The following is a 17,380-nucleotide window of genomic DNA, read 5'->3' as shown; positions in this document are numbered from 1 at the left end:
CTGGAGCTTGTCTAACAAAATAACATATGGTAGCAGTACAAAAACTAGTACACTGAAATGTGTATGTTATAGAAAAATATTAAACACAAATTTAAAAATAGAGGAAAAATCAAGAGAAGCAAAATAATTTAGTTGAATTTTTGTAAGTTGTAATTTATTTTTGCAATATTTTGCTTGAGTTTAATTGTATTATCTTTCAATTTCTAAATATTTTTGGTGACTAAAATATTATTTTAATAAATATATCTGTTCATTAAATCAGTTTTGTTGGTATGCACAAAAATACATTGCCTATATTCACTTAGAAATTGATAAAACTATTCATTTTTCAAATAGGGTGTACTCAATTATGCTGAGCACTGTACGTGTACAAAGAACACACAATATGAATGGGCTCCAATAACAGGCCTATAGCGAGCCCAGTGAAAATGGTGGTTCTTTTTTCTCAAAAAGCAGACCTATTTGCAGTTCGCCTTATACTCTATTTATTTAGGACGATTAAATGAAGGTTTTATTGACGTTTTAAGTACTATTTTTTTTTAGCTGAATTAGCTTGTCAGGTTGTCATCATAACCAAAAACATTTTAAGGTACTAAAAACATCTATTCTCTAAATATAAAGAATAAAGAAATATGAAAAATAGTTAAAGTTAAAAAGTTAAAGTAAAAAAAAAATAATGTAGCCTAATGTCGTTTATAGGGCAAATAACAAACTGACCAGTGCATTAAACTTTCAGAATTTGGCAGTCTGAATAATAAATAAATAAATAAATAAATAAATAAATAAATAAATAAATAAATAAATAAATAAATAAATAAATAAATTTAAGTATTAATAATAATAATAATAATAATAATAATATAGAGCTTGATGATTTTCTCTTTTGTAAAAAAAAGTTGAGTTTGAAAGGTTACGGATAACAAAAATAGCCTAATTAGTATTAAAATTAACTTAAATATGGACCGCTTTTGGTGCTTTAAACCTTTTTATTGGTATTTTTTTTTCTTTCAGGAATAAGGTCTAAGATTCAGAATAAAAGTTAAGCTATAGTGAAAGCTGACTTCACTTTCATCATATTGTATGTTTTCTTGCACAGCTGGATGTTGGACTCATAAAAAAAAGAATTGTCTGCATTCATAGCACTCAAAATAAGACAAGTGAGCTCATGTATGGGATACAAAATTGACCTTTTATCAGTGAGGGGTGGGTCTTTCGAACCACCCGACCCCCCTCCAACCCCCCCATTTTTATTGTATTTTTTTTTTTGTATGTTATTTTCCATTGAATATTCAGCTTTTTTCACATACATGTACAAAGAACATATGAATGGTCTCCAATAAAGTACTAGTTTGGTAATAATAATTATTAAGTCATTGTTCAATTTGCATGCATGGACTTCTTTGGTTTGCTCTCACAAGACTATTATAAGATTATTATACAGAAAACAAAGATTAAACTGCACCTACTGTATGTACAAATTGAGCAGATTTGTGTGATATATTTGTAAATGTTGCCTAATTTGCTTGAGTTGAGTTAAATGGAATGCACAAAATGTATTAGAACTGAAAGTGGGTTGTTTCTGTTGACAGTCTGGGTGACGCCTTTAGTCCAGATATCTATGCTTTGTCAGTCTATTTATGATTCAGGCTTTGAAAATAAAATAGGCGATGACTGCAAGGCTACGATCAGCCATCAGTTTAAACACAGTGTCCACTGCTGTCAATTTGGAAGACTGCCTATTTCCCTCCAAACCAGATCTAGAAAATGTCAAGGTACACAGCGATAAGTAATAGTAACCTCTTTTCTTCTGTGCCTTTTTCCTCCTAGCCGCCCGGCTCTTTAGCCTGTGGCTTGAAGCGATAATAACAGCCGTGAGTGAGAGGTGTCCGGGTGAAGGAGGGTCCCTTCTTGTAATAGCGAGGGCTGTCTGCTCCTTTGGACCCTCAGCTCGGGCTTCATTGAGATTCCATTAGGAGCAAGGAAGTGCATAACCCCCCCTCGCTACCCCACCCCTGAATTCGGCTGACACTCGCACAGGATCGAGACAAATTGGCTCTGTCATAGTGGACAATTTTGAGATGAGAAGTAAATTAAACATGTAATCACGCACGGAGGTTCTCGGTAAAGTTCAGGGCCATCCGTGTCATAGCCTTGAATCACGAACTCTCCGTGTTTCTCTTCGTTCCCTTCAAACTCTTTGCAGGAGCTGGTGTCACTACCAGAGGCAGATGGAGTAGTGCACTTGAACCCTAGTAATGGCTTTGGATTGTGTTCGAAACACTCCAGAAGTCTCCTCTTTGCTGACATTTGATTTCTTTGTGGAGAGCTGGATAAAGGCACTCTAACTTACAGCGATTGAGCAGCTACAATATCCCACCAAAAAAAAAAAAAAAAAATTGAAGGAAAAGAAAAAGGAACTCCATATGAAATGTTATTCCAGCATTGCCCTGTGCTTACAAGGTATCCTTCGTTGTAGCTACTTGGCTGCAGTATAGTTCTTGTGTTTTGTCCCTGTGATCTCAAGGCCAGATCCCATAATCAATGCCTGAGCGGTGGCTTTGGCGCCGAGCGTGTTTGCGGTGAGTGGAGGAAGCAGCAGCAGGAAGTGTTCGGGGCTGCTGAAAAATTAAGTCCCATCGGTGTAATTCAGCAGTACACTGATAGCATCAGGTTTCAGTTGGCTGTATCAGGCAGGTATTACCACCCACCAACTGTAATCACTAATGAAGCCGGCAGCGAGTTTATAACGCGCTAAATGATGCGGTCCACTCCAGATAAACACGTCCTAAATAAACGATTTGGGTGGTAATTGCACTCTGCCAGGGCCCCGTTAATAGAGTCAACTCAGCTGATGAGAGGGTTAACTTCTTTTCCGAAGGAGCCTCTCACTGGCTCATTGCACTCTCATTTCTACAGAGATCTTGGCATTCCCCTGGTTATCAGTGTACTTAAAAAGAAAACCTAATTAGACCAAAAAAGGCCCCCTTTTTTTCTTCTTCTGCTTTTTCTCTAATTAGGTCCTTAACATAATTAGCAGGTAATGTTAATAACCCTCTTTTAAACTCTATTAAAAGGCTGTTTGAGAGTAAGTGGTTGAGGAGGATGTCCTGCGTGGAGCAACGGGTCCCTCGGTGGGTGGAAGCGGGAGACCGGAGAGGCATGCTGGGACGTCAGTTCATCAGGGTTGGAGTGCCACTGCATTATAGCTCGGGCCCCACAGGAGTTCCCTCATCATCCGACTGTATGCCCGATGCATTAATATCAGCACCCATCCACCCCTCCTCTTTCCTCTGCGCATCTCCTGGGCTACACCAGGTCTTCGTCAGGGCGGTCTGCAAAACAATGGGCTGATTTAAAGGGGAGCCAGCATTTGATCGACGTTAACCATGCGGCCGTTGCTCAAGTATGGCTGGAATTAGAATCCACCAGGGGGCATTGTGTCTTCAGTAATGTTCTCGCAAATTACCATCGAGAGGACTGGGACCATTGTCATTAATGTGACTCCAGTGAAATATTTATATGGGTTTTGGGAAGTGCTCTAGGTTCCAGTGAGTGGTCTGTTGGCTTCGCTGAGGAGGAGGAGGATGAGGAAGAAGCCGCCGTCGACCAGAAGAGCCCAGTCCTCGTCTTTAATTAAGTATCTGAAACATCAATTTAAATGTAAATATCGGTGGTGCAGCTCCACTCATGCGTAAATTAGAGCGTTGGCCCGGCACATTGCTCTCTCTCTCCCAAGTCCCCGCTCACTTACTCTGACATCTGCTCACATCTGCTGGGCCCCGGGCTTTCCCCAACACACACACACTCACAGACATACACACACAGTTTTACACAATTAAAATTGGACTCATTCTTGTGCAAGCCCATTTGCATTCATAGACCTATACAATGCATATATGTTGCTATATGTCACATGCATTGTTAGGCCAGCAAAGTTTTGGAAATGACAGGCATGTCTGTGCATGTAAATCAGCATCATTCAGTCTCATAGGCATCATGGTATATTGTAGCTTTAAATATTGATGGTAACAAATTTACACACTTGATGTTAGTTATTTTGGCTACAATTGCCTAATAAGATAAAATTGGTTTAGATTTGCATTCAAGTTTTTACAATCAAACCCATGACCAAGGCCAGACAGAATTTGCTGACATTTTTTACTATTTCTGTGGAGAATTTTGTAAAAAAATCTGTGGATTTATGCAGAATTATTTTGAGAGTATCGTAACTAAAAACGTTATATATGAAATAAAAAAATATAATTTTATTTAAGTTTTATCTAACTTGTATTTAATGTTCACAATGTTAATCCATCTAGACCCACTCATCTGTAAACAAAGCAAGTCTATCATATAATATAAATACTAATAGACAGAAAATATTACTTACAAACTGCATTGTAAATAAATCAAATGGACAATCATATTACTGAAATTAAATTAAAAACTAAATAAATATAAATGTAAACACATTTACACAAGTACAAAATTGACTCGATGGGCTAAAAATCTGCGGAATTCTGCAGATTCCGTGTGGGCCTATACATGACCTTGCCATTGCTGATGCTATACAGTTTGAGCTAAATGCATGATGAGCATTTTCATGCATTTGATGTAAACTATTGAGAGCTTCATGGGTTTGAGTTTTAAAATATGTTCAAATAAAAACTTTTAGATTGAATTAATATGGAATTTTAGATTTAATTATTATTTCAAAGTATTGCTGCTTTTACTGCATTTTTGATCAAATAAATGCAGCCCCTATGGCAGGGGTGTCAAACTCAATTCCTGGAGGGCCGAAGCCCTGCACAGTTTAGTTCCAATCCTGCTCCAACACACTTTCCTGTAGGTTTCAAACAAGCCTGAAGGACTCAATTAGTTTGATCAGGTGTGTTAAATTAGGGTTGGAACTAAACTGTGCAGAGCTGCGGCCCTTTTGGAACTGAGTTTGACACCTGTGCCCTATGGGGTCAATCTAGGGCCATATATACTGTACTTGCAAAATAAAAGAAGGTTTTGCAGACAAAAAATAAAGTATTGAGCAATAAAAAAAATTATTAAATGCAAATTTCCAAAAATCGCAAAGCGAAAATCAATTTTTGAGGAATGAAAAGGAAATTTGAAAAAAAAAAAAAAAACTGCAAGTTTCAAACATTCATTCATTCATTCATTCATTTTCTTGTCGGCTTAGTCCCTTTATTAATCCGGGGTCGCCACAGTGGAATGAACCGCCAACTTATCCAGCAAGTTTTTACGCAGCCGATGCCCTTCCAGCCGCAACCCATCTCTTGGAAACATCCACACACACATTCACACACACACTCATACACTACGGACAATTTAGCTTACCCAATTCACCTGTACCACATGTCTTTGGACTGTGGGGGAAACCGGAGCACCCGGAGGAAACCCACACGAAGGCAGGGAGAACATGCAAACCACACAGAAACGCCAACTGAGCCAAGGTTCGAACCAGCGACCCAGTGACCTTCTTGCTGTGAGGCGACAGCACTACCTTCTGCGCCACTGCCTCGCCAGTATCAAACAGGTGGTGCAAAAACCTAAAATAATTTCAATAAAAAAAGTATATATATTTGCAAAACATTTTTCATATCATTGAAAGGGATTGCCAAGAACCCCAGTAGTTTGGCCTCATAGTACAATAATGTTTGAGTGAGCATATTGCTAAATTATTGTTAAAAGACAAATCCAGAGTTTTGAAATTTTATTAAATAATTTTGATACAAGAAATATTGTTTAATAATTAAAAAAATATGAAAGAGGTTTTAAAAAGGAAAATCTGTCATAATAACTTGTTCCAGATCTGGGATGCTTGTCCCAAACAATGACATAACTCGCGGCTGAACTGTCATAGTACGATTCATTGTTTGGGCTGAGAACGATGTTGTGATGAATATTTCCCAAAACCAGAGTTGCTTTGTTGCAGTTCCGGCATTTGAACCATGCTAGTTATAAAGTAAAGCATCCATAATGAAGCTCTAAAAGGGGTGGAGTAACGACTTCTTTAGAGAAAACCTCCATCTTTTCTTTGTGCAAATTATATTGTTTTACACACACACACACACACACACACACACACACACACACACACACACACACACACACACACACACACACACACACACACACACACACAAATATATAAATAAATATATATAGTTTTAGTAAAAACATGCACTCGTTTTCCATATTAATTGAATCATATGTATCGGCACATATAGGGCCAATGATTCCTTTACAAATATTATTGAGAATATTCCATATTCTATTCTAAAACATAAAATCACTTAGCTAACAGATACTCTACTCTCATATATAAATCAGGTTAGGCTAATGGTTGTAATTTACAGTAGGCTATTTATTAAGAAAAGGAAAAAACCTACTACTACCACTATTAATAATATGCTTCTAACTACAGCTAAAGAGGTGTAGTTGGAAACGTACAAGTTTGCAACACAGTTTGCGAGTGTTTGCTGGAATGATGGATTTTGGAAATGCCAAATTAACGACCCATGTTTGTAATGATGCAACTTGCGACCTTAGTTGGCTAACAATGGTTTTCGCAAATGCACCCGTTAGATTTTTCTTCTTCTGTTGATATCCAAGAAAATGTTTTGAAATAAGCTGAATAACCTGTAACTATTGACTTAAACAGTATATTAGCAATTTTTTCTATGGATGTCAACAAGACCATTCACAGTTTAATTCCAAAATACTGGTAAATTCTGACATCATTAACCAAAAATGTTATTCTTCAAAATATCTACTTTTGTGTTCAACAGAAAGAAGCTCAAAGGTTTTATAACCACTTGAGGGTGAGTAAATAATAAGTATATTTTCATTTTTGCATGAACTATCCCTTAAAATGTAGTTGTCCTTCTCCTTAACTGCACTTGCTCTCTATAGAACTCATAAGACAACCATATGTTCATATTTAGCTGCAGTGTGTACAGGGCCTTAGAGAGACTTAGCTGACTACATGTTATGATGATGATGATGATGGCGATGACACGAGTGTTTCACCGTAAGGCTGTCCCATAACCTGTCCCAGTGAGTAAGTGTGCGCTCTCCCTGGATCCTTTTATAGTCCAGTTCATTACCAGTGTAGTCAAAGCACAGTATATGTCTTTTTATCTGACTGTTGGGTGTTATTTTCTGAGCTGCTTTAAGTTTTATTTCCTGCCTGATGAATGGTGCTATTTTCTGTGTGGCACATGGACATGGTCCCATTCCTCAAGATCCTTTTTTCTGACGTGCATCATACTGTAGCCGATCACTGTAGTCCTGTTTCCCAGTTTAATGTTTTCCTGGCATATTTTGGATGATGATGTCATTTTGTTGCCCAGATGACACGTTCTATGCACTTACTGTATTGACCTTATTCTAAAATGCGGAAGTGCGCCTGTTTTCGCGATTGTCTTAGAACTTCTGATTCAGTCGCCTATGGGAGAAATGACTAGGAATAATAAAGGGCAGAAAGCGGTCAAACTACTTGCTCTACAAACAAAATGTTTGCATGACTATACAGACCGAGTAGAATACTATAATAAGAAAATATCAAATTGCAACATCAAGCAGCGTAATGAACAGTTTTTAACGTCAAAAAATGAATGGAAGTGAATGAGACCGGAAGTCTCGAGCCAAAAAGATTCAAATGGCAGCGCCCGCTCATCGGCTGAGAATAAGGTGAATACAGTGTACTATTTACTTTTATGCACTGTTTCATTTTGTCATTCAGTCTGAAAGCCTTAAACTGTATAATTAAAGATGTTACAGTTAGTTGCATGAAGTGTCCAACATTCCACACCTTTTTGGAGGGTTAAATAATCAGTGTTCTGTAAAAAATATCTGTGTACAGTTTCTTTATATAGTGAATCACAAGTGTTTTCAGTTTATTTAAGGTTGTGAATTGCATTTTAGAAACTTGATCTCTGCTCTGTCGACTTTTGGTGTTGAAAAGTCAACTCAGTTTAACTACAGTAAGTGATCTCTGTTGATATTTTATTAGTTTGAAAACATATAATGTATAAGAAATAACCTACATAGCTACATTTTTTCTGGCCCACATAATCAGCTTTGGATGGGCCGACATGCCACAGTGAATTACGGTACATGACAGCACCAAGTCTGGCTTCATGACAAGGGCCAAACATGGACCATGTCTGGGTCAAGTCTCAGCCAAGTTAATTATATTTGCTGAGCCTGAAATGGGCCAAATATGTTGGTGTGTCACGACTGCTATTATATGAATAAACCCATGAAGCTTTGCACTTTAGCTGCACTATAGGCATACTTTTTCTCAAAGTGAACTGTTTGCAGGGGCGGACTGGGACAAAAATTCAGCCCTGGCACTGTAGCCACACCCACAGACACACACATACTTATATTGGTGTACAGATGGTGAAACAATATTAGCAGTACCATATGTAATAGATATTTAAACATTTAATGTATGCGACCGGAACAAAAATAACCCGTTGTCATTTTCTGCACCTCTACCTAAGGTTTAAATACATACTGTAACCTATGCATGTGTTTAATATTGTCCTTTTAAAGACTAGCTATGTATTCAGAGTTCAGTACAAGTGCTTACAGTACTATGGCTATAGCTATGGGTTCTTTTTCATGTTAGGCTATATTGCTAGTACAGTAGCATGCAGCAAGCTGTATACCCTAAATCCCATGTTATCTGCTGATAATGATAATTTAAAATGTACGGGAGTTCTACGCTAAGCTTACTGTTAAGCACATTGTAGGTTACTTTCAAAAACTGTCAGAAGTAGTCTGAATGGTGTCAAAATTACTTAGTATATTTTAGTATAGTGGCTTATAAGTATATTTTCTGTTTTTTTACCTCCTCTACCACGCTACTGTCCTCCGATGCAACAGCCCAATTTAAACCTTTCGAGAATATTTCAGCGTCTGATTTTAGAGCCCTATTTTGCTTTCTTGGAGTTTTTCGGCACTGCCTTTCCCTTTTTTATCGTCCATCTCTGACAATTAGCTTATGTTGCATTTACTGTTTGTTTGACGTTCTTGCCAGATTTTGATTATGTCCGCGTAACCTCTGATTGGGTCGGCCCCTCTCAAAACCAGCCAGGCATCACCGATCAGGCTAAATAATTAACATTTTATTATTATTATTATAATTATTATTACTGTTGTTATTATCTTCATCATAATATTCACATCTTGCAAGAGATAAAAGCTGCCTGTATGTAAAAACAATACATATTAGGAAATCATTTTTTTATTTTATTTTTAACTGACCAGCGCACTTTTAAAAAATGGTCCGGCCGTTCTGTCATTTGCCAGAATTGCCAGATGGCCAATCTGCCCCTACCTGTTTGGTAGAATTTTTTTTACTTACTCAAAAATAATTTAAATGTATTTTAAATGTGGGTTAAGACATGCTAAACTTGCATGGCCCGCATATCAATTGTTAACATCAGGGCCAAATGCTACATTTTACATCTTGCCCAAGTCTTTTGTGCTGCTTAAAGATGTGGGCATGTTTGGCTCAGTGCCGGATAAAAGCTTGGTGTGCCAACTTTCTGCCAAATCTGGGCCAGTATTCTTTGCTACCTGGGAATATATACAGAAACAAGTTTGTAAAATAACAGAAAATGTACTGGGAGTTTATTACAAGATATTTGTACAGTCAGCAAATCATCACCTTAGAATTATAAGGATCTATCTGACTTTTTTTCAAAATGGTGTTATTCACATATTCTTATTAAATGACAAATTATTTACATTATGGGATGTAAAAAACAAAACAAAAAAAAACAACAAAAAAAAAACAAGCAAAAACTTTAAAGCTTAATATTTCAGAGTGCTGATAGAACCTTATAATTCCAAGGTGATGAAATTTAAATTTTCCAAACTTTTTAAGGTTAAAAATTGTTAGAAGAAAGATCAAGCTCCCATAATGCAATTCAAAAGTATGAATAAAATAAATAAATAAAAACAAGAATCACAAATTATGGAAAACTGCTAATTTATGGATATTTTGTAAACTCAATGTGAACTTACTACTTGCACTTTACGTACGGGTAATTAAAAATGGCATAGAATGGTCTATAAGTTTGCAAATTGGGACACCCTTACTTTGTTACATTGTTTCAGTTTGCTTTTACAAACTGAAACATTTTGTTACACACCAGAATGTTTACATGCTGGTCACATGTCAGTAAAACGGTCTTATTCGTGGTCAGTGTGCACCTGTTTACTTACTTCTGTGTCCATTTAGATGCATTGGCAAGTTCACTCTGTGGGTTCATTGTGAACTGCTTAAGAGTTTGTTTTCAACTAGGCTGAGATCAGCTCATTCAGTTAATACTGGGCTGATTATTTTGATGCAAATCCGAATGTGATTTCTGTGTTTATAATTGCCTAAATAAACTGACCTAAGGAAAGAAACTCACCATGATCCAAAACAAACAATCCAGATGAACAAGGTGAAAAAATATTGTTGTTATAATTCTTTGTTCATACTTTAGGAAGGCACCAATATGCTAATTTTGATTGATACACTAACGGATAACTCTTTTGTTAACTATTTGTAAGCCTATAGCCGATATTTTGGAAAATAAATCCTTTTGATGCTTGATTACAAAAAAAAATAGGCAAACAAATAAAATGGACAGCTGATTTTTGTATTTACTCTTTACTTGTTCCATACCAGTTTGAGATGTTATTTGTCTTTTTCGTACAAATGAAAATATACTGAAGAATATTAAAAACCTGTTACCATTGACTTTATAATAGGAAAAAGCAAATACTATGTAAGGTAACAGTTACAGGTTTACAACATTCAAACATTCAAAATATCTTCTTTTGTGTTCAACAGAAGGAAACACTCAAACTGGTATGAAACAAGTAAAGGGTGAGTAAACAGAATTTTCATTTTTGGGTGAACTATTCATTTAACTGCAGCAAGCTAAAAGAAAAGAAACTGCAAGGAAGGGTCTAGATCAGATGTCCAAACTAAGGCCTATGGGCCAAAGTTGGCCCATGGTAACCTTTGATTTGGCCCACCATTCCAACTGAGAAATAAGGAGAATGATGGGAAGCATTGGAGAGATTGCTTTTAACAGAGATCGTCATTTTGAATTTAATGTAACCTGTCTTGTTTGTTTATTTTAGTATGGAGTTTAGCTACAAAAAAGCAAGCTGAAATTAAACATTCCAATTAAATGTTGTAAATAGACATGGTCCAGTATAAGATTCTGATGGTAGGATAATCTTGAATAAAAATATCACGCTTTCATGGACAGTATGATTACTGCTCCAAAAGTTGTTCTTTTTGAATGTCTGGGTAAAAAACAACAACTTTTCCCCACCATTGAACACAATGTAACATTTAACATGTTTTGAATGAGTTGTTTTTGATGTGGAGTTTCCTTTTCTATTAGATGTACTGTTGCCCTAAAAAACTAAATAAAATAGTTGTAAAAAACATAAAAAAATAAATAAATCTATACCTTAAGAACGGTATTACGGAAAACTTTGGGGGTTTTAAAACCTTTACTTTTCCTAACCACAGTATACCTTGAAACTGGTTATTGTATGTAAAATCAATGCAAAATTTCTACTTGTGTTTTCAGCATTGCATTCGACATTTTTACTGTAATACATTCATTATATCCATATATATATTTTTAATTACACTGCATTAGTTAATATAAAGCAATGTTTTCTAGTTTTAAATATTAGGAAATATATTTGCTATATTTGCCTTCGCCCACAGCCCTCAATGAAGTTTGGATTTTGGCCCTTCATATGTAAAAGTTTGGCGACCCCTTAATCTAGATCTTTTTTTTTTTTTCTGCAAAATTGAAGAAAATTGCAATTCTGATGTCCTCTATCACAGCCCTTATGGCTAACAGCACACATCAAATGTGGATTAACCAGTGGAAAAATACATCATTAATCGTCTTCAACATATTGGCAAAGTAATTTTATTATCAGGCCAATGACAATGATATTTTACATGGCTGCTGTTGCATTGTGCGTCCCAAGTTCATATGGATTAATCCTATGCACCACTACTACCTTTACTTAAATTACGAGGTATCTTGTAGCTTTTAAACTGGATTGCCAACGATTTTAAATGAAGTTTAAGTTTTATTTTCCAAGTGATGAATTTAGCTATTTTCTGCCTGGCACATGGACGAGATTCTATTCAACAAGGCCCATTTATTTCAGGCATAGGTCTTATCCTATCAGCTTAGTTTCACTGGCATATGGTCCTTAATGATTTGCTTACAAATTTTGTGACATGATGTAATTTCAGCCTTGCAGATCTAATAAAAAAGCCCCCATGTACGACGACAAACTAAAGGGTTTGTACATGTAGCTTTCCTAGCCAGCTTGCCAAAGCATCTTAGAGCAAGTGCCATGACATTTTGTCTGGAGGCGCAAAGGCTGGAAGAGTGAGACAGAAACAAATCCTCCCCACACTGCGAGATCCCCTGAACCATAGTGCGAACCTGGCGCGATGCGGAAAGGCACCTGTGCTTGCTCGGCAGTTGCGATGGCAGGCCGCCTCACCCTGTCTGTTAGGCCATTAGGACACAGCTCATAAAGGCCGGGCAGGGAAGGAAAGTAATGATTTAATGGGGCTGCGGGGGACAGGCGCTTCTGCTTACGACCCCCCAAGGACCTCCTTCTCCTGCCCACGTCCTAATAGCAGAGCAGCGGCCGAGCGGGCGCAGGGGAGGCTGTTCCACCGCTTAGTTCCCCTAACCTGCGGCTGAGCTGATTAAACAGCTAATATTCAATCGGCTGAAAGGAGCCCGCAGTGGAGAAAAATGGAAACTTTGAGTAAAAGTGGGGAGGGGGTTCATAATGATATCTTTTGTGCTCCTTCTCTCGATCACCGTAATCTCCGTCATCTCATTAACTGGTGACACTCTCGTAATGACTTAAGAAAATCTTTACAGGGCTCACGGAGGCTTGACATTAAGTCAGTGCCGCACTACACTGTATTGAAAGGGTCTGTGTATGACACTGAGCTCCTAGTCTAGTCTAGAGTTAAGGGTATTAGAGTGACACATACACTTTGAGGAACAATGAGGAGCTGTCTCTCAGAGTGGAAATGTCATATCGGCTACAGCTCCCTCATAATGTTGTGCTAATTCTGTGATTGAGGTTCAACAGCTTCTCCGGCCTTTTCATTATTGTGCTTTGGTGCCACCTGACAGAAGATGACAAAAGGGAACAGCGCACGCTGGCACCGAACCGCTTCCACAGCCTGCCAAAATAGAGGGACGAATATGCCCGGTAATGCCCTTCGTGGCTTCGTCATAAGAGGATAGGAAGCTTCGTGAAGCCAGAGAAGAGATAAAACAAACAAAAAACGAGACACGCAGTCAATTTGCAACTCTATTCTAATGTAGTAATTTGAGAAAATCCCTCAATTCCAAGTCCTAGCTGGGAAATTGGCCTTGGCGGGCACTGGGCGAGCAGGGGGGAGGAAGGAGAGGTTGTCGATGTAGGCGTGCCAGCCTAACACCGGTGCCCGTTTGGCAGCAGAAGACGCTCAATGAGGACCACCCTGGCATGGTGAGTAATTCCCTTGTGTACTCGGCAGACTGAGCTCTTTGCATCCTGGCATGGCTCCCTGTGCCCATTCTTACTCAACAGGATTAGGTCTGCTTATTGCAAGCTCTCCAGGATCACCTATACTGTGTATTGTACACGCACAATGTTAGCACACCAGTTTGGCTACGACACGAACATGGCTGTTCACTTTTTTTTTCTTTTGTCGTTTCCTCCTGCTTTATGTCAGGGTGCTGATGAGGGTGGAATGGTGATGGAGCGAATCCGTCCCTGCCTGAAATGACATTAGGCTTGAGTACATTAGCCATGCCATTTAAAGCATAAACAGAAACAAATAAATATTCCCCTTTAGTTCTGATTAAAAGCCCATTTTAATTATAGGGTTATTATGTGCTGCTGTCCAAGCACATATAGGCTCAGTTTGCCATTTGTTTTTCATTATTGTTACACTCTCGGCAGGTGATAGAAGAGGTAAGTATATTTTGAAGAGATAATGTTGCAAAGGGAAAATGTATGTCTGTTGCTGGTTTAATTGGTGTGCTCTTGAAATATGTTAAATTCCACATAACAGGATTCACTAGAAAATGTTAATGGGATACTTAAGAATGTTTATTGTTTATTAATGTTAAACAAATGTGTGTCAAATAAAACATTTCACTAATTATTTATCAAATTATTTATTTGTATTTAGCATAGAAAATGTTTAAAATATAAATGCAAAATAAAATTGATGTATACATATTTATCGTCTTGTTAGAAATTTTAAAGACATATAGCCAATAGTTTATCAAATAAAACACAAATAAACCTTTCAATCAAAACAGCTACCTATAGTTGTATAATAAATGCAGAAAACGGTAACCTCTGTAAGTGGTCAAACTATAAATGGTCAAATTGTGACATTATATTTAAATACACTTCTAACAAGCAAAGATATAAATGAAACAAAACAAAGAAAAAGAAGATAACAGTCTAACAAACAAGCACACAATCAAAAAATGTATCATACAACAAAAACAACAGTTTAAAAAGTACTAGTCAAATAAAGCAATACCAAACAAAGAATCTAACAAACAAAACATCAAAAATTTAATAGTCTAACAAGTAAATAATCAACCAAAACTAATAAAAACAACAACAACAACAACAATCTAAAAAGTATACAATCAAAAATGACAAAACAAACAACGGTCTAATGAACAAAAGATCAGAAATAAAATAGTCTAACAAGTTAATAATGAAACAAATTAATAAAAACAACAACAGTCTAAGAATTACTTAATCAAATGAAACAATACAAACCAAACAGTCTAACAAACAAATCATCAAAGGTTAAGTAGTAAAACAAGTAAATAATTAAACAAAACAAATAAAAACAACATCAACAACAACAACAGTCTAAAAGGTGCACAATCAAACAAGACAAAACAAACAACAGTCTAATAAACAAAACCAGATATTATGTAGTCTAACAAATAAATAAATAAACAAAATAAATAAAAACAACAACAGCCGTCCAAGAAGTACACTATCAAACAAGACAAAAAAAAAAAAAAAAAAAACAACAGTCTAATAAAAAAAACCAGAAACTATGTAGTCTAAAGAGTAAATAATCAAACAAAACTAATAAAAACAACCAACACAAAAACAATCTAAGTATGTAATTAAATGAACCAATACAAAACATGTATAACAAACTAAACATCATAAATTAAGTCGTCTAACAAGCAAATAATAAAACGAAACAAATAAAAACAACAAAAAATCAACAGTATAAGTATGTAATTAAACGAAACAATACAAATCAAACAGTTTAACAAACAAAAAATCTGAAAGTAAGTAGTCCAGGGCGAAGCAGTGGCGCAGTAGGTAGTGCCTCACAGCAAGAAGGTCGCTGGGTCGCTGGTGTTAAACCTTAGCTCAGTTGGCATTTCTGTGTGGAGTTTGCATGTTCTCCCTGCGTTTGTGTGGGTTTCCTCCGGGTGCTCCGGTTTTCCCCACAGTCCAAAGACATGCGGTACAGGTGAATTGGGTTGGCTAAATTGTCCGTTGTGTATGAGTGTGTGTGTGTGTGTATGTGTAAGTGTGTGTGTGTGTGTGTGGATGTTTCCCAGAGATGGGTTGTGGCTGGAAGGGTATCCGCTGCGTAAAAACGTGCTGGATAAGTTGGTGGTTCATTCCACTGTGGCGACCATGGATTAATAAAGGGACTAAGCCGACAATAAAATGAATGAATGAATGAATAAGTAGTCCAACAAGTAAATAATCAATTAAACAAATAAAAACAACAGTTTAAAGGGTATGCAGCTAAACAAGACAAAACAAACAAGACACTAATAAACAAAAGATCAGAAATAAAATAGTCTAACAAATAATAAAACTAAATAAAAAAGAACGACAATTCAAGAAGTACAAATCAAACAAGACTAAAAGTCTAAAACAAACACCAAAAATTAAATAGTCTAAGAAGTAAATAATCAAACAAAATTAATAAAACCCCCACCAACAACAACAGTCTAAAAAGTATACAATCAAACAAGACAAAACAAACAACGGTCTAATAAACAAAAGATCCCAAAAAACAACATCTAACAAAATGTACATAATCAAACAAAACAAAGAAACAAACAAACAATAAAACAAACAAAAACAAATCCAACATCAGTATGATAAGAAATCACACAACAACAACAAACAACAATAATGGTATGACTGCTGTATTACAAAATTGAATGAAACATTAACAAAGTGAACATGACAAAGCTCCATGTACATTGTCAACATTTGTTTTCCTATTTACAGAGACAAATTCAATTGTATCAAACATGTTTGCTTATTTATTTCTATTTATCACTCATTTTATAGCTGGACCCCAGGAATGCCTATACAGTGTTATCGAAGATAAATCACATTCATGGAGATTGACAGCTTTGTGAATGTGATCAGGCCAGTCGTCGCACAGGACTGACCTTTGTTTTGGTGATCACTCCTCACAGCGGCACACCTGAACCACTCTATACATTTAGGTTAAATGTGTTGAGCGGCGTTTGTGTCACATTTAAAATGTTAACGCTACAGAATGTCATTTGCAAAACCGGGGCGTTTGCTCCGTAAAATTAATTCAGCTTACCCCCGGATCTGGGCTCCTGTCTCCAGGCCAGTATTATGCTACCCTTTTCACAAAGAGTAATATTTAATGAATAAGACTATTAATAACGGCAGGGTCTCGGGGGGATGTTTCTTGGTAACGGATAGGCGCAGACAAGATTACGTATGGGAAAGAGCATTGTTGAGGTTTGGAGTCTTTCATGCATCCTCAGAGGGAAAGATGTGCTGGCTTTCTTTGAGCAAACGGCACAATGCGTTCTTGCTGCTCCATGTTTTTATATTCTCTCATAACAATTTTTTTTTTGCACCTGTGTTGTTGCTCTCAGTGTTTTTTAAATCACTACGTTATGGCAGGTGCTCTGCAAAAATGTAATACCATCTCTCATCTTAGTGCATAGTCGTTTGTCTTATAGGTTTGTATGGTGGAGAGAGAGAAAGAGAGAGACTCCAGGAGAGGGTAGGGAATAATAGAGGAGGAGAAAGAGAGTGAGGGACAGATTATGAGAGTGTGTGTATTGTACACCCTAGTCTTTTATTATGTCTATGAGCACATGTCTGCCAGCATGCATTTCCATGTGTTTGTTCATCTGTGTCTGGATGACGATAATAATGATCACGTGACTCAACTTAATGTCCCATGAAAATAGCAGAGAGCAGTTTAATTATAGACTACAGGAGAAATGAA

General features: G+C 36.7%; 1 protein-coding gene across 12 annotated transcripts in view; it reads left to right on the top strand.

Annotated features, from left to right (window-relative positions):
• dhrs13a.3 (dehydrogenase/reductase (SDR family) member 13a, duplicate 3) overlaps window positions 1–16,566 on the top strand; it is a 133,078-nt gene extending 116,512 nt beyond the window's left edge. For 4 of the 12 annotated variants that reach the window (XR_012390497.1, XR_012390489.1, XR_012390486.1 and 1 more), the window contains one exon: window positions 10,874–14,062. The gene's annotated coding sequence lies outside the window, so the exon portion shown is untranslated. Of the gene's footprint in view, window positions 1–6,803; window positions 6,837–10,873; window positions 14,063–16,452 lie in introns of those variants that run through there. The other 8 variants (XR_012390493.1, XR_012390491.1, XR_012390490.1 and 5 more) reach the window with 5 other exon arrangements.
• The last annotated feature ends 814 nt before the right edge of the window (window positions 16,567–17,380 follow it).

The sequence above is a fragment of the Danio rerio genome, chromosome 15 (genome assembly GCF_049306965.1).
Source record: "Danio rerio strain Tuebingen ecotype United States chromosome 15, GRCz12tu, whole genome shotgun sequence".
NCBI classification, from domain to species: domain Eukaryota; kingdom Metazoa; phylum Chordata; class Actinopteri; order Cypriniformes; family Danionidae; genus Danio; species Danio rerio.
The sequence above is the reverse complement of the archived record's forward strand: the minus strand, read 5'-3'. Positions and strand labels throughout refer to the sequence as shown.